Source organism: Danio rerio, chromosome 16, assembly GCF_052040795.2.
Source record: "Danio rerio strain M-AB ecotype USA chromosome 16, GRCz13ab, whole genome shotgun sequence".
Lineage (NCBI taxonomy): Eukaryota > Metazoa > Chordata > Actinopteri > Cypriniformes > Danionidae > Danio > Danio rerio.
In genome coordinates, this window is record NC_141036.1 from 18921526 (window position 1) to 18946239 (window position 24714).

Genomic DNA, 24714 nt, shown 5'->3' on the forward strand with positions numbered 1-24714 from the left:
ACCAGTTCCAGCCACTAAAAAGCATTTTCTTTTTGTTTTAGACAACATTTCATGCACTGTTAAATATGTTAAAGCAAGTTGCAAGTGAAAATCTATGTCTATGACTGAGTTTGCATTACTGCTTATTTTGACCTCTGCTGGCTGAGAACAGCTCATTTTCAACGTTCAATTCAGAATGTGATAAAACCAGATCCAGCCACTAAAAAGCATTTTCTTTTTGTTTTAGACAACATTTCATGCACTGTTAAACATGTTAAAGCAAGTTGCAAGTGAAAATCTTTGTCTCTGACTGAGTTTGCATTACTGCTTATTTTGACCTCTGCTGGCTCCTAAAAGCTCATTTTCAACGTTCAATTCAGAATGTGATAAAACCAGTTCCAGCCAGTAAAAAGCATTATCTTTTTGTTTTAGACAACATTTCATGCACTGTTAAACATGTTAAAGCAAGTTGCAAGTGAAAATCTATGTCTCTGACTGAGTTTGCATTACTGTGATTTGACCCTTCTGCTGGCTGAGATAAGCTCATTTTCAACGTTCAATTTAGAATGTGATAAAACCAGTTCCAGCCACTAAAAAGCATTATCTTTTTGTTTTAGACAACATTTCATGCACTGTTAAACATGTTAAAGCAAGTTGCAAGTGAAAATCTATGTCTCTGACTGAGTTTGCATTACTGCTTATTTTGACCTCTGCTGGCTCTGAAAAGCTCATTTTCAATGTTCAATTCAGAATGTGATAAAACCAGTTCCAGCCACTAAAAAGCATTTTCTTTTTGTTTTAGACAACATTTCATGCACTGTTAAATATGTTTAAGAAAGTTGCAAGTGAAAATCTATGTCTATGACTGAGTTTGCATCACTGCTTATTTTGACCTCTGCTGGCTCTGAAAAGCTCATTTTCAACGTTCAATTCAGAATGTGATAAAACCAGTTCCAGCCACTAAAAAGCATTTTCTTTTTGTTTTAGACAACAATTCATGCACTGTTAAACATGTTAAAGCAAGTTGCAAGTGAAAATCTATGTCTCTGACTGAGTTTGCATTACTGCTTATTTTGACCTCTGCTGGCTGAGAACAGCTCATTTTCAACGTTGAATTCAGAAAGTTATAAAACCAGATCCAGCCACTAAAATGCATTATTCTTTTTGTTTTAGATAACATTTCATGCACTGTTAAACATGTTAAAGCAAGTTGCAAGTAAAAATCTATGTCTATGACTGAGTTTGCATTACTGCTTATTTTGACCTCTGCTGGCTCTGAAAAGCTCATTTTCAACGTTCAATTCAGAATGTGATAAAACCAGATCCAGCCACTAAAAAGCATTTTCTTTTTGTTTTAGACAACATTTCATGCACTGTTAAACATGTTAAAGCAAGTTGCAAGTGAAAATCTTTGTCTCTGACTGAGTTTGCATTACTGCTTATTTTGACCTCTGCTGGCTCTGAAAAGCTCATTTTCAACGTTCAATTCAGAATGTGATAAAACCAGTTCCAGCCACTAAAAAGCATTATCTTTTTGTTTTAGACAACATTTCATGCACTGTTAAACATGTTAAAGCAAGTTGCAAGTGAAAATCTATGTCTCTGACTGAGTTTGCATTACTGCTTATTTTGACCTCTGCTGGCTCTGAAAAGCTCATTTTCAACGTTCAATTCAGAATGTGATAAAACCAGTTCCAGCAACTAAAAAGCATTTTCTTTTTGTTTTAGACAACATTTCATGCACTGTTAAATATGTTTAAGAAAGTTGCAAGTGAAAATCTATGTCTATGACTGAGTTTGCATCACTGCTTATTTTGACCTCTGCTGGCTCTGAAAAGCTCATTTTCAACGTTCCATTCAGAATGTGATAAAACCAGTTCCAGCCACTAAAAAGCATTTTCTTTTTGTTTTAGACAACAATTCATGCACTGTTAAACATGTTAAAGCAAGTTGCAAGTGAAAATCTATGTCTCTGACTGAGTTTGCATTACTGCTTATTTTGACCTCTGCTGGCTGAGAACAGCTCATTTTCAACGTTGAATTCAGAAAGTGATAAAACCAGATCCAGCCACTAAAATGCATTATTCTTTTTGTTTTAGATAACATTTCATGCACTGTTAAACATGTTAAAGCAAGTTGCAAGTGAAAATCTATGTCTATGACTGAGTTTGCATTACTGCTTATTTTGACCTCTGCTGGCTCTGAAAAGCTCATTTTCAACGTTCAATTCAGAATGTGATAAAACCAGATCCAGCCACTAAAAAGCATTTTCTTTTTGTTTTAGACAACATTTCATGCACTGTTAAACATGTTAAAGCAAGTTGCAAGTGAAAATCTTTGTCTCTGACTGAGTTTGCATTACTGCTTATTTTGACCTCTGCTGGCTCTGAAAAGCTCATTTTCAACGTTCAATTCAGAATATGATAAAACCAGTCCCAGCCACTAAAAAGCATTTTCTTTTTGTTTTAGACAACATTTCATGCACTGTTAAACATGTTAAAGCAAGTTGCAAGTGAAAATCTGTCTATGACTGAGTTTGCATTACTGCTTATTTTGACATCTGCTGGCTCTGAAAAGCTCATTTTCAACGTTCAATTCAGAATGTGATAAAACCAGTTCCAGCCACTAAAAAGCATTATCTTTTTGTTTTAGACAACATTTCATGCACTGTTAAACATGTTAAAGCAAGTTGCAAGTGAAAATCTATGTCTCTGACTGAGTTTGCATTACTGCTTATTTTGACCTCTGCTGGCTCTGAAAAGCTCATTTTCAACGTTCAATTCAGAATGTGATAAAACCAGTTCCAGCCACTAAAAAGCATTTTCTTTTTGTTTTAGACAACATTTCATGCACTGTTAAATATGTTAAAGCAAGTTGCAAGTGAAAATCTATGTCTATGACTGAGTTTGCATTACTGCTTATTTTGACCTCTGCTGGCTGAGAACAGCTCATTTTCAACGTTGAATTCAGAAAGTGATAAAACCAGATCCAGCCACTAAAATGCATTATTCTTTTTGTTTTAGATAACATTTCATGCACTGTTAAACATGTTAAAGCAAGTTGCAAGTGAAAATCTATGTCTATGACTGAGTTTGCATTACTGCTTATTTTGACCTCTGCTGGCTCTGAAAAGCTCATTTTCAACGTTCAATTCAGAATGTGATAAACCAGTTCCAGCCACTAAAAAGCATTATCTTTTTGTTTTAGACAACATTTCATGCACTGTTAAACATGTTAAAGCAAGTTGCAAGTGAAAATCTATGTCTCTGACTGAGTTTGCATTACTGCTTATTTTGACCTCTGCTGGCTGAGAACAGCTCATTTTCAACGTTGAATTCAGAAAGTGATAAAACCAGATCCAGCCACTAAAATGCATTATTCTTTTTGTTTTAGATAACATTTCATGCACTGTTAAACATGTTAAAGCAAGTTGCAAGTGAAAATCTTTGTCTCTGACTGAGTTTGCATTACTGCTTATTTTGACCTCTGCTGGCTCCTAAAAGCTCATTTTCAACGTTCAATTCAGAATGTGATAAAACCAGTTCCAGCCAGTAAAAAGCATTATCTTTTTGTTTTAGACAACATTTCATGCACTGTTAAACATGTTAAAGCAAGTTGCAAGTGAAAATCTATGTCTCTGACTGAGTTTGCATTACTGTGATTTGACCCTTCTGCTGGCTGAGATAAGCTCATTTTCAACGTTCAATTTAGAATGTGATAAAACCAGTTCCAGCCACTAAAAAGCATTATCTTTTTGTTTTAGACAACATTTCATGCACTGTTAAACATGTTAAAGCAAGTTGCAAGTGAAAATCTATGTCTCTGACTGAGTTTGCATTACTGCTTATTTTGACCTCTGCTGGCTCTGAAAAGCTCATTTTCAATGTTCAATTCAGAATGTGATAAAACCAGTTCCAGCCACTAAAAAGCATTTTCTTTTTGTTTTAGACAACATTTCATGCACTGTTAAATATGTTTAAGAAAGTTGCAAGTGAAAATCTATGTCTATGACTGAGTTTGCATCACTGCTTATTTTGACCTCTGCTGGCTCTGAAAAGCTCATTTTCAACGTTCAATTCAGAATGTGATAAAACCAGTTCCAGCCACTAAAAAGCATTTTCTTTTTGTTTTAGACAACAATTCATGCACTGTTAAACATGTTAAAGCAAGTTGCAAGTGAAAATCTATGTCTCTGACTGAGTTTGCATTACTGCTTATTTTGACCTCTGCTGGCTGAGAACAGCTCATTTTCAACGTTGAATTCAGAAAGTTATAAAACCAGATCCAGCCACTAAAATGCATTATTCTTTTTGTTTTAGACAACATTTCATGCACTGTTAAACATGTTAAAGCAAGTTGCAAGTGAAAATCTATGTCTATGACTGAGTTTGCATTACTGCTTATTTTGACCTCTGCTGGCTCTGAAAAGCTCATTTTCAACGTTCAATTCAGAATGTGATAAAACCAGATCCAGCCACTAAAAAGCATTTTCTTTTTGTTTTAGACAACATTTCATGCACTGTTAAACATGTTAAAGCAAGTTGCAAGTGAAAATCTTTGTCTCTGACTGAGTTTGCATTACTGCTTATTTTGACCTCTGCTGGCTCTGAAAAGCTCATTTTCAACGTTCAATTCAGAATGTGATAAAACCAGTTCCAGCCACTAAAAAGCATTATCTTTTTGTTTTAGACAACATTTCATGCACTGTTAAACATGTTAAAGCAAGTTGCAAGTGAAAATCTATGTCTCTGACTGAGTTTGCATTACTGCTTATTTTGACCTCTGCTGGCTCTGAAAAGCTCATTTTCAACGTTCAATTCAGAATGTGATAAAACCAGTTCCAGCAACTAAAAAGCATTTTCTTTTTGTTTTAGACAACATTTCATGCACTGTTAAATATGTTTAAGAAAGTTGCAAGTGAAAATCTATGTCTATGACTGAGTTTGCATCACTGCTTATTTTGACCTCTGCTGGCTCTGAAAAGCTCATTTTCAACGTTCCATTCAGAATGTGATAAAACCAGTTCCAGCCACTAAAAAGCATTTTCTTTTTGTTTTAGACAACAATTCATGCACTGTTAAACATGTTAAAGCAAGTTGCAAGTGAAAATCTATGTCTCTGACTGAGTTTGCATTACTGCTTATTTTGACCTCTGCTGGCTGAGAACAGCTCATTTTCAACGTTGAATTCAGAAAGTGATAAAACCAGATCCAGCCACTAAAATGCATTATTCTTTTTGTTTTAGATAACATTTCATGCACTGTTAAACATGTTAAAGCAAGTTGCAAGTGAAAATCTATGTCTATGACTGAGTTTGCATTACTGCTTATTTTGACCTCTGCTGGCTCTGAAAAGCTCATTTTCAACGTTCAATTCAGAATGTGATAAAACCAGATCCAGCCACTAAAAAGCATTTTCTTTTTGTTTTAGACAACATTTCATGCACTGTTAAACATGTTAAAGCAAGTTGCAAGTGAAAATCTTTGTCTCTGACTGAGTTTGCATTACTGCTTATTTTGACCTCTGCTGGCTCTGAAAAGCTCATTTTCAACGTTCAATTCAGAATATGATAAAACCAGTTCCAGCCACTAAAAAGCATTTTCTTTTTGTTTTAGACAACATTTCATGCACTGTTAAACATGTTAAAGCAAGTTGCAAGTGAAAATCTGTCTATGACTGAGTTTGCATTACTGCTTATTTTGACATCTGCTGGCTCTGAAAAGCTCATTTTCAACGTTCAATTCAGAATGTGATAAAACCAGTTCCAGCCACTAAAAAGCATTATCTTTTTGTTTTAGACAACATTTCATGCACTGTTAAACATGTTAAAGCAAGTTGCAAGTGAAAATCTATGTCTCTGACTGAGTTTGCATTACTGCTTATTTTGACCTCTGCTGGCTCTGAAAAGCTCATTTTCAACGTTCAATTCAGAATGTGATAAAACCAGTTCCAGCCACTAAAAAGCATTTTCTTTTTGTTTTAGACAACATTTCATGCACTGTTAAATATGTTAAAGCAAGTTGCAAGTGAAAATCTATGTCTATGACTGAGTTTGCATTACTGCTTATTTTGACCTCTGCTGGCTGAGAACAGCTCATTTTCAACGTTGAATTCAGAAAGTGATAAAACCAGATCCAGCCACTAAAATGCATTATTCTTTTTGTTTTAGATAACATTTCATGCACTGTTAAACATGTTAAAGCAAGTTGCAAGTGAAAATCTATGTCTATGACTGAGTTTGCATTACTGCTTATTTTGACCTCTGCTGGCTCTGAAAAGCTCATTTTCAACGTTCAATTCAGAATGTGATAAAACCAGATCCAGCCACTAAAAAGCATTTTCTTTTTGTTTTAGACAACATTTCATGCACTGTTAAACATGTTAAAGCAAGTTGCAAGTGAAAATCTTTGTCTCTGACTGAGTTTGCATTACTGCTTATTTTGACCTCTGCTGGCTCTGAAAAGCTCATTTTCAACGTTCAATTCAGAATGTGATAAAACCAGTTCCAGCCACTAAAAAGCATTTTCTTTTTGTTTTAGACAACATTTCATGCACTGTTAAACATGTTAAAGCAAGTTGCAAGTGAAAATCTATGTCTCTGACTGAGTTTGCATTACAGCTCATTTTGACCTCTGCTGGCTCTGAAAAGCTCATTTTCAACGTTCAATTCAGAATGTGATAAAACCAGTTCCAGCCACTAAAAAGCATTTTCTTTTTGTTTTAGACAACATTTCATTAACTGTTAAATATGTTAAAGCAAGTTGCAAGTGAAAATCTATGTCTATGACTGAGTTTGCATTACTGCTTATTTTGACCTCTGCTGGCTGAGAACAGCTCATTTTCAACGTTGAATTCAGAAAGTGATAAAACCAGATCCAGCCACTAAAATGCATTATTCTTTTTGTTTTAGATAACATTTCATGCACTGTTAAACATGTTAAAGCAAGTTGCAAGTGAAAATCTATGTCTATGACTGAGTTTGCATTACTGCTTATTTTGACCTCTGCTGGCTCTGAAAAGCTCATTTTCAACGTTCAATTCAGAATGTGATAAAACCAGATCCAGCCACTAAAAAGCATTTTCTTTTTGTTTTAGACAACATTTCATGCACTGTTAAACATGTTAAAGCAAGTTGCAAGTGAAAATCTATGTCTCTGACTGAGTTTGCATTACTGCTTATTTTGACCTCTGCTGGCTCTGAAAAGCTCATTTTCAACGTTCAATTCAGAATGTGATAAAACCAGTTCCAGCCACTAAAAAGCATTTTCTTTTTGTTTTAGACAACATTTCATGCACTGTTAAATATGTTTAAGAAAGTTGCAAGTGAAAATCTATGTCTATGACTGAGTTTGCATTACTGCTTATTTTGATCTCTGCTGGCTCTGAAAAGCTCATTTTCAACGTCCATCACAGAATGTGATAAAACCAGATCCAGCTACTAAAATGCATCATTCTTTTTGTTTTAGACAACATTTCATGCACTGTTAAACATGTTAAAGCAAGTTGCAAGTGAAAATCTATGTCTCTGACTGAGTTTGCATTACTGTGATTTGAACCTTCTGCTGGCTGAGATAAGCTCATTTTCAACGTTCAATTTAGAATGTGATAAAACCAGTTCCAGCCACTAAAAAGCATTTTCTTTTTGTTTTAGACAACATTTCATGCACTGTTAAACATGTTAAAGCAAGTTGCAAGTGAAAATCTATGTCTCTGACTGAGTTTGCATTACTGCTTATTTTGACCTCTGCTGGCTCTGAAAAGCTCATTTTCAACGTTCAATTCAGAATGTGATAAAACCAGTTCCAACCACTAAAAAGCATTTTCTTTTTGTTTTAGACAACATTTCATGCACTGTTAAATATGTTTAAGAAAGTTGCAAGTGAAAATCTATGTCTATGACTGAGTTTGCATCACTGCTTATTTTGACCTCTGCTGGCTCTGAAAAGCTCATTTTTAACGTTCAATTCAGAATGTGATAAAACCAGTTCCAGCCACTAAAAAGCATTTTCTTTTTGTTTTAGACAACAATTCATGCACTGTTAAACATGTTAAAGCAAGTTGCAAGTGAAAATCTATGTCTCTGACTGAGTTTGCATTACTGCTTATTTTGACCTCTGCTGGCTGAGAACAGCTCATTTTCAACGTTGAATTCAGAAAGTGATAAAACCAGATCCAGCCACTAAAATGCATTATTCTTTTTGTTTTAGATAACATTTCATGCACTGTTAAACATGTTAAAGCAAGTTGCAAGTGAAAATCTATGTCTATGACTGAGTTTGCATTACTGCTTATTTTGACCTCTGCTGGCTCTGAAAAGCTCATTTTCAACGTTCAATTCAGAATGTGATAAAACCAGATCCAGCCACTAAAAAGCATTTTCTTTTTGTTTCAGACAACATTTCATGCACTGTTAAACATGTTAAAGCAAGTTGCAAGTGAAAATCTTTGTCTCTGACTGAGTTTGCATTACTGCTTATTTTGACCTCTGCTGGCTCTGAAAAGCTCATTTTCAACGTTCAATTCAGAATATGATAAAACCAGTTCCAGCCACTAAAAAGCATTTTCTTTTTGTTTTAGACAACATTTCATGCACTGTTAAACATGTTAAAGCAAGTTGCAAGTGAAAATCTATGTCTATGACTGAGTTTGCATTACTGCTTATTTTGACCTCTGCTGGCTCTGAAAAGCTCATTTTCAACGTTCAATTCAGAATGTGATAAAACCAGTTCCAGCCACTAAAAAGCATTATCTTTTTGTTTTAGACAACATTTCATGCACTGTTAAACATGTTAAAGCAAGTTGCAAGTGAAAATCTATGTCTCTGACTGAGTTTGCATTACTGCTTATTTTGACCTCTGCTGGCTCTGAAAAGCTCATTTTCAACGTTCAATTCAGAATGTGATAAAACCAGTTCCAGCCACTAAAAAGCATTTTCTTTTTGTTTTAGACAACATTTCATGCACTGTTAAATATGTTAAAGCAAGTTGCAAGTGAAAATCTATGTCTATGACTGAGTTTGCATTACTGCTTATTTTGACCTCTGCTGGCTGAGAACAGCTCATTTTCAACGTTGAATTCAGAAAGTGATAAAACCAGATCCAGCCACTAAAATGCATTATTCTTTTTGTTTTAGATAACATTTCATGCACTGTTAAACATGTTAAAGCAAGTTGCAAGTGAAAATCTATGTCTATGACTGAGTTTGCATTACTGCTTATTTTGACCTCTGCTGGCTCTGAAAAGCTCATTTTCAACGTTCAATTCAGAATGTGATAAAACCAGATCCAGCCACTAAAAAGCATTTTCTTTTTGTTTTAGACAACATTTCATGCACTGTTAAACATGTTAAAGCAAGTTGCAAGTGAAAATCTTTGTCTCTGACTGAGTTTGCATTACTGCTTATTTTGACCTCTGCTGGCTCTGAAAAGCTCATTTTCAACGTTCAATTCAGAATGTGATAAAACCAGTTCCAGCCACTAAAAAGCATTTTCTTTTTGTTTTAGACAACATTTCATGCACTGTTAAATATGTTAAAGCAAGTTGCAAGTGAAAATCTATGTCTATGACTGAGTTTGCATTACTGCTTATTTTGACCTCTGCTGGCTGAGAACAGCTCATTTTCAACGTTGAATTCAGAAAGTGATAAAACCAGATCCAGCCACTAAAATGCATTATTCTTTTTGTTTTAGATAACATTTCATGCACTGTTAAACATGTTAAAGCAAGTTGCAAGTGAAAATCTATGTCTATGACTGAGTTTGCATTACTGCTTATTTTGACCTCTGCTGGCTCTGAAAAGCTCATTTTCAACGTTCAATTCAGAATGTGATAAAACCAGATCCAGCCACTAAAAAGCATTTTCTTTTTGTTTTAGACAACATTTCATGCACTGTTAAACATGTTAAAGCAAGTTGCAAGTGAAAATCTATGTCTATGACTGAGTTTGCATTACTGCTTATTTTGATCTCTGCTGGCTCTGAAAAGCTCATTTTCAACGTCCATCACAGAATGTGATAAAACCAGATCCAGCTACTAAAATGCATCATTCTTTTTGTTTTAGACAACATTTCATGCACTGTTAAACATGTTAAAGCAAGTTGCAAGTGAAAATCTATGTCTCTGACTGAGTTTGCATTACTGTGATTTGAACCTTCTGCTGGCTGAGATAAGCTCATTTTCAACGTTCAATTTAGAATGTGATAAAACCAGTTCCAGCCACTAAAAAGCATTATCTTTTTGTTTTAGACAACATTTCATGCACTGTTAAACATGTTAAAGCAAGTTGCAAGTGAAAATCTATGTCTCTGACTGAGTTTGCATTACTGCTTATTTTGACCTCTGCTGGCTCTGAAAAGCTCATTTTCAACGTTCAATTCAGAATGTGATAAAACCAGTTCCAACCACTAAAAAGCATTTTCTTTTTGTTTTAGACAACATTTCATGCACTGTTAAATATGTTTAAGAAAGTTGCAAGTGAAAATCTATGTCTATGACTGAGTTTGCATCACTGCTTATTTTGACCTCTGCTGGCTCTGAAAAGCTCATTTTCAACGTTCAATTCAGAATGTGATAAAACCAGTTCCAGCCACTAAAAAGCATTTTCTTTTTGTTTTAGACAACAATTCATGCACTGTTAAACATGTTAAAGCAAGTTGCAAGTGAAAATCTATGTCTCTGACTGAGTTTGCATTACTGCTTATTTTGACCTCTGCTGGCTGAGAACAGCTCATTTTCAACGTTGAATTCAGAAAGTGATAAAACCAGATCCAGCCACTAAAATGCATTATTCTTTTTGTTTTAGATAACATTTCATGCACTGTTAAACATGTTAAAGCAAGTTGCAAGTGAAAATCTATGTCTATCACTGAGTTTGCATTACTGCTTATTTTGACCTCTGCTGGCTCTGAAAAGCTCATTTTCAACGTTCAATTCAGAATGTGATAAAACCAGTTCCAGCCACTAAAAAGCATTTTCTTTTTGTTTTAGACAACATTTCATGCACTGTTAAATATGTTAAAGCAAGTTGCAAGTGAAAATCTATGTCTATGACTGAGTTTGCATTACTGCTTATTTTGACCTCTGCTGGCTGAGAACAGCTCATTTTCAACGTTGAATTCAGAAAGTGATAAAACCAGATCCAGCCACTAAAATGCATTATTCTTTTTGTTTTAGATAACATTTCATGCACTGTTAAACATGTTAAAGCAAGTTGCAAGTGAAAATCTATGTCTATGACTGAGTTTGCATTACTGCTTATTTTGACCTCTGCTGCTTCTGAAAAGCTCATTTTCAACGTTCAATTCAGAATGTGATAAAACCAGATCCAGCCACTAAAAAGCATTTTCTTTTTGTTTTAGACAACATTTCATGCACTGTTAAACATGTTAAAGCAAGTTGCAAGTGAAAATCTTTGTCTCTGACTGAGTTTGCATTACTGCTTATTTTGACCTCTGCTGGCTCTGAAAAGCTCATTTTCAACGTTCAATTCAGAATGTGATAAAACCAGTTCCAGCCACTAAAAAGCATTTTCTTTTTGTTTTAGACAACATTTCATGCACTGTTAAACATGTTAAAGCAAGTTGCAAGTGAAAATCTATGTCTCTGACTGAGTTTGCATTACAGCTCATTTTGACCTCTGCTGGCTCTGAAAAGCTCATTTTCAACGTTCAATTCAGAATGTGATAAAACCAGTTCCAGCCACTAAAAAGCATTTTCTTTTTGTTTTAGACAACATTTCATTAACTGTTAAATATGTTAAAGCAAGTTGCAAGTGAAAATCTATGTCTATGACTGAGTTTGCATTACTGCTTATTTTGACCTCTGCTGGCTGAGAACAGCTCATTTTCAACGTTGAATTCAGAAAGTGATAAAACCAGATCCAGCCACTAAAATGCATTATTCTTTTTGTTTTAGATAACATTTCATGCACTGTTAAACATGTTAAAGCAAGTTGCAAGTGAAAATCTATGTCTATGACTGAGTTTGCATTACTGCTTATTTTGACCTCTGCTGGCTCTGAAAAGCTCATTTTCAACGTTCAATTCAGAATGTGATAAAACCAGATCCAGCCACTAAAAAGCATTTTCTTTTTGTTTTAGACAACATTTCATGCACTGTTAAACATGTTAAAGCAAGTTGCAAGTGAAAATCTATGTCTCTGACTGAGTTTGCATTACTGCTTATTTTGACCTCTGCTGGCTCTGAAAAGCTCATTTTCAACGTTCAATTCAGAATGTGATAAAACCAGTTCCAGCCACTAAAAAGCATTTTCTTTTTGTTTTAGACAACATTTCATGCACTGTTAAATATGTTTAAGAAAGTTGCAAGTGAAAATCTATGTCTATGACTGAGTTTGCATTACTGCTTATTTTGATCTCTGCTGGCTCTGAAAAGCTCATTTTCAACGTCCATCACAGAATGTGATAAAACCAGATCCAGCTACTAAAATGCATCATTCTTTTTGTTTTAGACAACATTTCATGCACTGTTAAACATGTTAAAGCAAGTTGCAAGTGAAAATCTATGTCTCTGACTGAGTTTGCATTACTGTGATTTGAACCTTCTGCTGGCTGAGATAAGCTCATTTTCAACGTTCAATTTAGAATGTGATAAAACCAGTTCCAGCCACTAAAAAGCATTTTCTTTTTGTTTTAGACAACATTTCATGCACTGTTAAACATGTTAAAGCAAGTTGCAAGTGAAAATCTATGTCTCTGACTGAGTTTGCATTACTGCTTATTTTGACCTCTGCTGGCTCTGAAAAGCTCATTTTCAACGTTCAATTCAGAATGTGATAAAACCAGTTCCAACCACTAAAAAGCATTTTCTTTTTGTTTTAGACAACATTTCATGCACTGTTAAATATGTTTAAGAAAGTTGCAAGTGAAAATCTATGTCTATGACTGAGTTTGCATCACTGCTTATTTTGACCTCTGCTGGCTCTGAAAAGCTCATTTTTAACGTTCAATTCAGAATGTGATAAAACCAGTTCCAGCCACTAAAAAGCATTTTCTTTTTGTTTTAGACAACAATTCATGCACTGTTAAACATGTTAAAGCAAGTTGCAAGTGAAAATCTATGTCTCTGACTGAGTTTGCATTACTGCTTATTTTGACCTCTGCTGGCTGAGAACAGCTCATTTTCAACGTTGAATTCAGAAAGTGATAAAACCAGATCCAGCCACTAAAATGCATTATTCTTTTTGTTTTAGATAACATTTCATGCACTGTTAAACATGTTAAAGCAAGTTGCAAGTGAAAATCTATGTCTATGACTGAGTTTGCATTACTGCTTATTTTGACCTCTGCTGGCTCTGAAAAGCTCATTTTCAACGTTCAATTCAGAATGTGATAAAACCAGATCCAGCCACTAAAAAGCATTTTCTTTTTGTTTCAGACAACATTTCATGCACTGTTAAACATGTTAAAGCAAGTTGCAAGTGAAAATCTTTGTCTCTGACTGAGTTTGCATTACTGCTTATTTTGACCTCTGCTGGCTCTGAAAAGCTCATTTTCAACGTTCAATTCAGAATATGATAAAACCAGTTCCAGCCACTAAAAAGCATTTTCTTTTTGTTTTAGACAACATTTCATGCACTGTTAAACATGTTAAAGCAAGTTGCAAGTGAAAATCTATGTCTATGACTGAGTTTGCATTACTGCTTATTTTGACCTCTGCTGGCTCTGAAAAGCTCATTTTCAACGTTCAATTCAGAATGTGATAAAACCAGTTCCAGCCACTAAAAAGCATTATCTTTTTGTTTTAGACAACATTTCATGCACTGTTAAACATGTTAAAGCAAGTTGCAAGTGAAAATCTATGTCTCTGACTGAGTTTGCATTACTGCTTATTTTGACCTCTGCTGGCTCTGAAAAGCTCATTTTCAACGTTCAATTCAGAATGTGATAAAACCAGTTCCAGCCACTAAAAAGCATTTTCTTTTTGTTTTAGACAACATTTCATGCACTGTTAAATATGTTAAAGCAAGTTGCAAGTGAAAATCTATGTCTATGACTGAGTTTGCATTACTGCTTATTTTGACCTCTGCTGGCTGAGAACAGCTCATTTTCAACGTTGAATTCAGAAAGTGATAAAACCAGATCCAGCCACTAAAATGCATTATTCTTTTTGTTTTAGATAACATTTCATGCACTGTTAAACATGTTAAAGCAAGTTGCAAGTGAAAATCTATGTCTATGACTGAGTTTGCATTACTGCTTATTTTGACCTCTGCTGGCTCTGAAAAGCTCATTTTCAACGTTCAATTCAGAATGTGATAAAACCAGATCCAGCCACTAAAAAGCATTTTCTTTTTGTTTTAGACAACATTTCATGCACTGTTAAACATGTTAAAGCAAGTTGCAAGTGAAAATCTTTGTCTCTGACTGAGTTTGCATTACTGCTTATTTTGACCTCTGCTGGCTCTGAAAAGCTCATTTTCAACGTTCAATTCAGAATGTGATAAAACCAGTTCCAGCCACTAAAAAGCATTTTCTTTTTGTTTTAGACAACATTTCATGCACTGTTAAATATGTTAAAGCAAGTTGCAAGTGAAAATCTATGTCTATGACTGAGTTTGCATTACTGCTTATTTTGACCTCTGCTGGCTGAGAACAGCTCATTTTCAACGTTGAATTCAGAAAGTGATAAAACCAGATCCAGCCACTAAAATGCATTATTCTTTTTGTTTTAGATAACATTTCATGCACTGTTAAACATGTTAAAGCAAGTTGCAAGTGAAAATCTATGTCTATGACTGAGTTTGCATTACTGCTTATTTTGACCTCTGCTGGCTCTGAAAAGCTCATTTTCAACGTTCAATTCAGAATGTGATAAAACCAGATCCAGCCACTAAAAAGCATTTTCTTTTTGTTTTAGACAACATTTCATGCACTGTTAAACATGTTAAAGCAAGTTGCAAGTGAAAATCTATGTCTATGACTGAGTTTGCATTACTGCTTATTTTGATCTCTGCTGGCTCTGAAAAGCTCATTTTCAACGTCCATCACAGAATGTGATAAAACCAGATCCAGCTACTAAAATGCATCATTCTTTTTGTTTTAGACAACATTTCATGCACTGTTAAACATGTTAAAGCAAGTTGCAAGTGAAAATCTATGTCTCTGACTGAGTTTGCATTACTGTGATTTGAACCTTCTGCTGGCTGAGATAAGCTCATTTTCAACGTTCAATTTAGAATGTGATAAAACCAGTTCCAGCCACTAAAAAGCATTATCTTTTTGTTTTAGACAACATTTCATGCACTGTTAAACATGTTAAAGCAAGTTGCAAGTGAAAATCTATGTCTCTGACTGAGTTTGCATTACTGCTTATTTTGACCTCTGCTGGCTCTGAAAAGCTCATTTTCAACGTTCAATTCAGAATGTGATAAAACCAGTTCCAACCACTAAAAAGCATTTTCTTTTTGTTTTAGACAACATTTCATGCACTGTTAAATATGTTTAAGAAAGTTGCAAGTGAAAATCTATGTCTATGACTGAGTTTGCATCACTGCTTATTTTGACCTCTGCTGGCTCTGAAAAGCTCATTTTCAACGTTCAATTCAGAATGTGATAAAACCAGTTCCAGCCACTAAAAAGCATTTTCTTTTTGTTTTAGACAACAATTCATGCACTGTTAAACATGTTAAAGCAAGTTGCAAGTGAAAATCTATGTCTCTGACTGAGTTTGCATTACTGCTTATTTTGACCTCTGCTGGCTGAGAACAGCTCATTTTCAACGTTGAATTCAGAAAGTGATAAAACCAGATCCAGCCACTAAAATGCATTATTCTTTTTGTTTTAGATAACATTTCATGCACTGTTAAACATGTTAAAGCAAGTTGCAAGTGAAAATCTATGTCTATCACTGAGTTTGCATTACTGCTTATTTTGACCTCTGCTGGCTCTGAAAAGCTCATTTTCAACGTTCAATTCAGAATGTGATAAAACCAGATCCAGCCACTAAAAAGCATTTTCTTTTTGTTTTAGACAACATTTCATGCACTGTTAAACATGTTAAAGCAAGTTGCAAGTGAAAATCTTTGTCTCTGACTGAGTTTGCATTACTGCTTATTTTGACCTCTGCTGGCTCTGAAAAGCTCATTTTCAACGTTCAATTCAGAATGTGATAAAACCAGATCCAGCCACTAAAAAGCATTTTCTTTTTGTTTTAGACAACATTTCATGCACTGTTAAACATGTTAAAGCAAGTTGCAAGTGAAAATCTTTGTCTCTGACTGAGTTTGCATTACTGCTTATTTTGACCTTTGCTGGCTCTGAAAAGCTCATTTTCAACGTTCAATTCAGAATGTGATAAAACCAGTTCCAGCCACTAAAAAGCATTATCTTTTTGTTTTAGACAACATTTCATGCACTGTTAAACATGTTAAAGCAAGTTGCAAGTGAAAATCTATGTCTCTGACTGAGTTTGCATTACTGTGATTTGACCCTTCTGCTGGCTGAGATAAGCTCATTTTCAACGTTCATTTTAGAATGTGATAAAACCAGTTCCAGCCACTAAAAAGCATTATCTTTTTGTTTTAGACAACATTTCATGCACTGTTAAACATGTTAAAGCAAGTTGCAAGTGAAAATCTATGTCTCTGACTGAGTTTGCATTACTGCTTATTTTGACCTCTGCTGGCTCTGAAAAGCTCATTTTCAACGTTCAATTCAGAATGTGATAAAACCAGTTCCAGCCACTAAAAAGCATTTTCTTTTTGTTTTAGACAACATTTCATGCACTGTTAAATATGTTTAAGAAAGTTGCAAGTGAAAATCTATGTCTATGACTGAGTTTGCATCACTGCTTATTTTGACCTCTGCTGGCTCTGAAAAGCTCATTTTCAACGTTCAATTCAGAATGTGATAAAACCAGTTCCAGCCACTAAAAAGCATTATCTTTTTGTTTTAGACAACATTTCATGCACTGTTAAACATGTTAAAGCAAGTTGCAAGTGAAAATCTATGTCTCTGACTGAGTTTGCATTACTGCTTATTTTGACCTCTGCTGGCTCTGAAAAGCTCATTTAAAACGTTCAATTCAGAATGTGATAAAACCAGTTCCAGCCACTAAAAAGCATTATCTTTTTGTTTTAGACAACATTTTATGCACTGTTAAACATGTTAAAGCAAGTTGCAAGTGAAAATCTATGTCTCTGACTGAGTTTGCATTACTGTGATTTGACCCTTCTGCTGGCTGAGATAAGCTCATTTTCAACGTTCAATTTAGAATGTGATAAAACCAGTTCCAGCCACTAAAAAGCATTATCTTTTTGTTTTAGACAACATTTCATGCACTGTTAAACATGTTAAAGCAAGTTGCAAGTGAAAATCTATGTCTCTGACTGAGTTTGCATTACTGCTTATTTTGACCTCTGCTGGCTGAGAACAGCTCATTTTCAACGTTGAATTCAGAAAGTGATAAAACCAGATCCAGCCACTAAAATGCATTATTCTTTTTGTTTTAGATAACATTTCATGCACTGTTAAACATGTTAAAGCAAGTTGCAAGTGAAAATCTATGTCTATGACTGAGTTTGCATTACTGCTTATTTTGACCTCTGCTGGCTCTGAAAAGCTCATTTTCAACGTTCAATTCAGAATGTGATAAAACCAGATCCAGCCACTAAAAAGCATTTTCTTTTTGTTTTAGACAACATTTCATGCACTGTTAAACATGTTAAAGCAAGTTGCAAGTGAAAATCTTTGTCTCTGACTGAGTTTGCATTACTGCTTATTTTGACCTCTGCTGGCTCTGAAAAGCTCATTTTCAACGTTCAATTCAGAATATGATAAAACCAGTTCCAGCCACTAAAAAGCATTTTCTTTTTGTTTTAGACAACATTTCATGCACTGTTAAACATGTTAAAGCAAGTTGCAAGTGAAAATCTATGTCTATGACTGAGTTTGCATTACTGCTTATTTTGACCTCTGCTGGCTCTGAAAAGCTCATTTTCAACGTTCAATTCAGAATGTGATAAAACCAGTTCCAGCCACTAAAAAGCATTATCTTTTTGTTTTAGACAACATTTCATGCACTGTTAAACATGTTAAAGCAAGTTGCAAGTGAAAATCTATGTCTCTGACTGAGTTTGCATTACTGCTTATTTTGACCTCTGCTGGCTCTGAAAAGCTCATTTTCAACGTTCAATTCAGAATGTGATAAAACCAGTTCCAGCCACTAAAAAGCATTTTCTTTTTGTTTTAGACAACATTTCATGCACTGTTAAATATGTTAAAGCAAGTTGCAAGTGAAAATCTATGTCTATGACTGAGTTTGCATTACTGCTTATTTTGACCTCTGCTGGCTGAGAACAGCTCATTTTCAACGTTCAATTCAGAATGTGATAAAACCAGATCCAGCCACTAAAAAGCATTTTCTTTTTGTTTTAGACAACATTTCATGCACTGTTAAACATGTTAAAGCAAGTTGCAAGTGAAAATCTTTGTCTCTGACTGAGTTTGCATTACTGCTTATTTTGACCTCTGCTGGCTCCTAAAAGCTCATTTTCAACGTTCAATTCAGAATGTGATAAAACCAGTTCCAGCCAGTAAAAAGCATTATCTTTTTGTTTTAGACAACATTTCATGCACTGTTAAACATGTTAAAGCAAGTTGCAAGTGAAAATCTATGTCTCTGACTGAGTTTGCATTACTGTGATTTGACCCTTCTGCTGGCTGAGATAAGCTCATTTTCAACGTTCAATTTAGAATGTGATAAAACCAGTTCCAGCCACTAAAAAGCATTATCTTTTTGTTTTAGACAACATTTCATGCACTGTTAAACATGTTAAAGCAAGTTGCAAGTGAAAATCTATGTCTCTGACTGAGTTTGCATTACTGCTTATTTTGACCTCTGCTGGCTCTGAAAAGCTCATTTTCAATGTTCAATTCAGAATGTGATAAAACCAGTTCCAGCCACTAAAAAGCATTTTCTTTTTGTTTTAGACAACATTTCATGCACTGTTAAATATGTTTAAGAAAGTTGCAAGTGAAAATCTATGTCTATGACTGAGTTTGCATCACTGCTTATTTTGACCTCTGCTGGCTCTGAAAAGCTCATTTTCAACGTTCAATTCAGAATGTGATAAAACCAGTTCCAGCCACTAAAAAGCATTTTCTTTTTGTTTTAGACAACAATTCATGCACTGTTAAACATGTTAAAGCAAGTTGCAAGTGAAAATCTATGTCTCTGACTGAGTTTGCATTACTGCTTATTTTGACCTCTGCTGGCTGAGAACAGCTCATTTTCAACGTTGAATTCAGAAAGTTATAAAACCAGATCCAGCCACTAAAATGCATTATTCTTTTTGTTTTAGATAACATTTCATGCACTGTTAAACATGTTAAAGCAAGTTGCAAGTGAAAATCTATGTCTATGACTGAGTTTGCATTACTGCTTATTTTGACCTCTGCTGGCTCTGAAAAGCTCATTTTCAACGTTCAATTCAGAATGTGATAAAACCAGATCCAGCCACTAAAAAGCATTTTCTTTTTATTTTAGACAACATTTCATGCACTGTTAAACATGTTAAAGCAAGTTGCAAGTGAAAATCTTTGTCTCTGACTGAGTTTGCATTACTGCTTATTTTGACCTCTGCTGGCTCTGAAAAGCTCATTTTCAACGTTCAATTCAGAATGTGATAAAACCAGTTCCAGCCACTAAAAAGCATTTTCTTTTTGTTTTAGACAACAATTCATGCACTGTTAAACATGTTAAAGCAAGTTGCAAGTGAAAATCTATGTCTCTGACTGAGTTTGCATTACTGCTTATTTTGACCTCTGCTGGCTGAGAACAGCTCATTTTCAACGTTGAATTCAGAAAGTGATAAAACCAGATCCAGCCACTAAAATGCATTATTCTTTTTGTTTTAGATAACATTTCATGCACTGTTAAACATGTTAAAGCAAGTTGCAAGTGAAAATCTATGTCTATGACTGAGTTTGCATTACTGCTTATTTTGACCTCTGCTGGCTCTGAAAAGCTCATTTTCAACGTTCAATTCAGAATGTGATAAAACCAGATCCAGCCACTAAAAAGCATTTTCTTTTTGTTTTAGACAACATTTCATGCACTGTTAAACATGTTAAAGCAAGTTGCAAGTGAAAATCTTTGTCTCTGACTGAGTTTGCATTACTGCTTATTTTGACCTCTGCTAGCTCTGAAAAGCTCATTTTCAACGTTCAATTCAGAATGTGATAAAACCAGTTCCAGCCACTAAAAAGCATTATCTTTTTGTTTTAGACATTATTTCATGCACTGTTAAACATGTTAAAGCAAGTTGCAAGTGAAAATCTATGTCTCTGACTGAGTTTGCATTACTGTGATTTGACCCTTCTGCTGGCTGAGATAAGCTCATTTTCAACGTTCATTTTAGAATGTGATAAAACCAGTTCCAGCCACTAAAAAGCATTATCTTTTTGTTTTAGACAACATTTCATGCACTGTTAAACATGTTAAAGCAAGTTGCAAGTGAAAATCTATGTCTCTGACTGAGTTTGCATTACTGCTTATTTTGACCTCTGCTGGCTCTGAAAAGCTCATTTTCAACGTTCAATTCAGAATGTGATAAAACCAGTTCCAGCCACTAAAAAGCATTTTCTTTTTGTTTTAGACAACATTTCATGCACTGTTAAATATGTTTAAGAAAGTTGCAAGTGAAAATCTATGTCTATGACTGAGTTTGCATCACTGCTTATTTTGACCTCTGCTGGCTCTGAAAAGCTCATTTTCAACGTTCAATTCAGAATGTGATAAAACCAGTTCCAGCCACTAAAAAGCATTATCTTTTTGTTTTAGACAACATTTTATGCACTGTTAAACATGTTAAAGCAAGTTGCAAGTGAAAATCTATGTCTCTGACTGAGTTTGCATTACTGTGATTTGACCCTTCTGCTGGCTGAGATAAGCTCATTTTCAACGTTCAATTTAGAATGTGATAAAACCAGTTCCAGCCACTAAAAAGCATTATCTTTTTGTTTTAGACAACATTTCATGCACTGTTAAACATGTTAAAGCAAGTTGCAAGTGAAAATCTATGTCTCTGACTGAGTTTGCATTACTGCTTATTTTGACCTCTGCTGGCTGAGAACAGCTCATTTTCAACGTTGAATTCAGAAAGTGATAAAACCAGATCCAGCCACTAAAATGCATTATTCTTTTTGTTTTAGATAACATTTCATGCACTGTTAAACATGTTAAAGCAAGTTGCAAGTGAAAATCTATGTCTATGACTGAGTTTGCATTACTGCTTATTTTGACCTCTGCTGGCTGACAACAGCTCATTTTCAACGTTCAATTCAGAATGTGATAAAACCAGATCCAGCCACTAAAAAGCATTTTCTTTTTGTTTTAGACAACATTTCATGCACTGTTAAACATGTTAAAGCAAGTTGCAAGTGAAAATCTTTGTCTCTGACTGAGTTTGCATTACTGCTTATTTTGACCTCTGCTGGCTCTGAAAAGCTCATTTTCAACGTTCAATTCAGAATGTGATAAAACCAGTTCCAGCCACTAAAAAGCATTATCTTTTTGTTTTAGACAACATTTCATGCACTGTTAAACATGTTAAAGCAAGTTGCAAGTGAAAATCTATGTCTCTGACTGAGTTTGCATTACTGCTTATTTTGACCTCTGCTGGCTCTGAAAAGCTCATTTTCAACGTTCAATTCAGAATGTGATAAAACCAGTTCCAGCCACTAAAAAGCATTTTCTTTTTGTTTTAGACAACATTTCATGCACTGTTAAATATGTTAAAGCAAGTTGCAAGTGAAAATCTATGTCTATGACTGAGTTTGCATTACTGCTTATTTTGACCTCTGCTGGCTGACAACAGCTCATTTTCAACGTTCAATTCAGAATGTGATAAAACCAGATCCAGCCACTAAAAAGCATTTTCTTTTTGTTTAGACAACATTTCATGCACTGTTAAACATGTTAAAGCAAGTTGCAAGTGAAAATCTTTGTCTCTGACTGAGTTTGCATTACTGCTTATTTTGACCTCTGCTGGCTCCTAAAAGCTCATTTTCAACGTTCAATTCAGAATGTGATAAAACCAGTTCCAGCCAGTAAAAAGCATTATCTTTTTGTTTTAGACAACATTTCATGCACTGTTAAACATGTTAAAGCAAGTTGCAAGTAAAAATCTATGTCTCTGACTGAGTTTGCATTACTGTGATTTGACCCTTCTGCTGGCTGAGATAAGCTCATTTTCAACGTTCAATTTAGAATGTGATAAAACCAGTTCCAGCCACTAAAAAGCATTATCTTTTTGTTTTAGACAACATTTCATGCACTGTTAAACATGTTAAAGCAAGTTGCAAGTGAAAATCTATGTCTCTGACTGAGTTTGCATTACTGCTTATTTTGACCTCTGCTGGCTCTGAAAAGCTCATTTTCAATGTTCAATTCAGAATGTGATAAAACCAGTTCCAGCCACTAAAAAGCATTTTCTTTTTGTTTTAGACAACATTTCATGCACTGTTAAATATGTTTAAGAAAGTTGCAAGTGAAAATCTATGTCTATGACTGAGTTTGCATCACTGCTTATTTTGACCTCTGCTGGCTCTGAAAAGCTCATTTTCAACGTTCAATTCAGAATGTGATAAAACCAGTTCCAGCCACTAAAAAGCATTTTCTTTTTGTTTTAGACAACAATTCATGCACTGTTAAACATGTTAAAGCAAGTTGCAAGTGAAAATCTATGTCTCTGACTGAGTTTGCATTACTGCTTATTTTGACCTCTGCTGGCTGAGAACAGCTCATTTTCAACGTTGAATTCAGAAAGTTATAAAACCAGATCCAGCCACTAAAATGCATTATTCTTTTTGTTTTAGATAACATTTCATGCACTGTTAAACATGTTAAAGCAAGTTGCAAGTGAAAATCTATGTCTATGACTGAGTTTGCATTACTGCTTATTTTGACCTCTGCTGGCTCTGAAAAGCTCATTTTCAACGTTCAATTCAGAATGTGATAAAACCAGATCCAGCCACTAAAAAGCATTTTCTTTTTGTTTTAGACAACATTTCATGCACTGTTAAACATGTTAAAGCAAGTTGCAAGTGAAAATCTTTGTCTCTGACTGAGTTTGCATTACTGCTTATTTTGACCTCTGCTGGCTCTGAAAAGCTCATTTTCAACGTTCAATTCAGAATGTGATAAAACCAGATCCAGCCACTAAAAAGCATTTTCTTTTTGTTTTAGACAACATTTCATGCACTGTTAAACATGTTAAAGCAAGTTGCAAGTGAAAATCTATGTCTCTGACTGAGTTTGCATTACTGCTTATTTTGACCTCTGCTGGCTCTGAAAAGCTCATTTTCAACGTTCAATTCAGAATGTGATAAAACCAGTTCCAGCAACTAAAAAGCATTTTCTTTTTGTTTTAGACAACATTTCATGCACTGTTAAATATGTTTAAGAAAGTTGCAAGTGAAAATCTATGTCTATGACTGAGTTTGCATCACTGCTTATTTTGACCTCTGCTGGCTCTGAAAAGCTCATTTTCAACGTTCAATTCAGAATGTGATAAAACCAGTTCCAGCCACTAAAAAGCATTTTCTTTTTGTTTTAGACAACAATTCATGCACTGTTAAACATGTTAAAGCAAGTTGCAAGTGAAAATCTATGTCTCTGACTGAGTTTGCATTACTGCTTATTTTGACCTCTGCTGGCTGAGAACAGCTCATTTTCAACGTTGAATTCAGAAAGTGATAAAACCAGATCCAGCCACTAAAATGCATTATTCTTTTTGTTTTAGATAACATTTCATGCACTGTTAAACATGTTAAAGCAAGTTGCAAGTGAAAATCTATGTCTATGACTGAGTTTGCATTACTGCTTATTTTGACCTCTGCTGGCTCTGAAAAGCTCATTTTCAACGTTCAATTCAGAATGTGATAAAACCAGATCCAGCCACTAAAAAGCATTTTCTTTTTGTTTTAGACAACATTTCATGCACTGTTAAACATGTTAAAGCAAGTTGCAAGTGAAAATCTTTGTCTCTGACTGAGTTTGCATTACTGCTTATTTTGACCTCTGCTGGCTCTGAAAAGCTCATTTTCAACGTTCAATTCAGAATATGATAAAACCAGTTCCAGCCACTAAAAAGCATTTTCTTTTTGTTTTAGACAACATTTCATGCACTGTTAAACATGTTAAAGCAAGTTGCAAGTGAAAATCTATGTCTATGACTGAGTTTGCATTACTGCTTATTTTGACCTCTGCTGGCTCTGAAAAGCTCATTTTCAACGTTCAATTCAGAATGTGATAAAACCAGTTCCAGCCACTAAAAAGCATTATCTTTTTGTTTTAGACAACATTTCATGCACTGTTAAACATGTTAAAGCAAGTTGCAAGTGAAAATCTATGTCTCTGACTGAGTTTGCATTACTGCTTATTTTGACCTCTGCTGGCTCTGAAAAGCTCATTTTCAACGTTCAATTCAGAATGTGATAAAACCAGTTCCAGCCACTAAAAAGCATTTTCTTTTTGTTTTAGACAACATTTCATGCACTGTTAAACATGTTAAAGCAAGTTGCAAGTGAAAATCTATGTCTCTGACTGAGTTTGCATTACTGCTTATTTTGACCTCTGCTGGCTCTGAAAAGCTCATTTTCAACGTTCAATTCAGAATGTGATAAAACCAGATCCAGCCACTAAAAAGCATTTTCTTTTTGTTTTAGACAACATTTCATGCACTGTTAAACATGTTAAAGCAAGTTGCAAGTG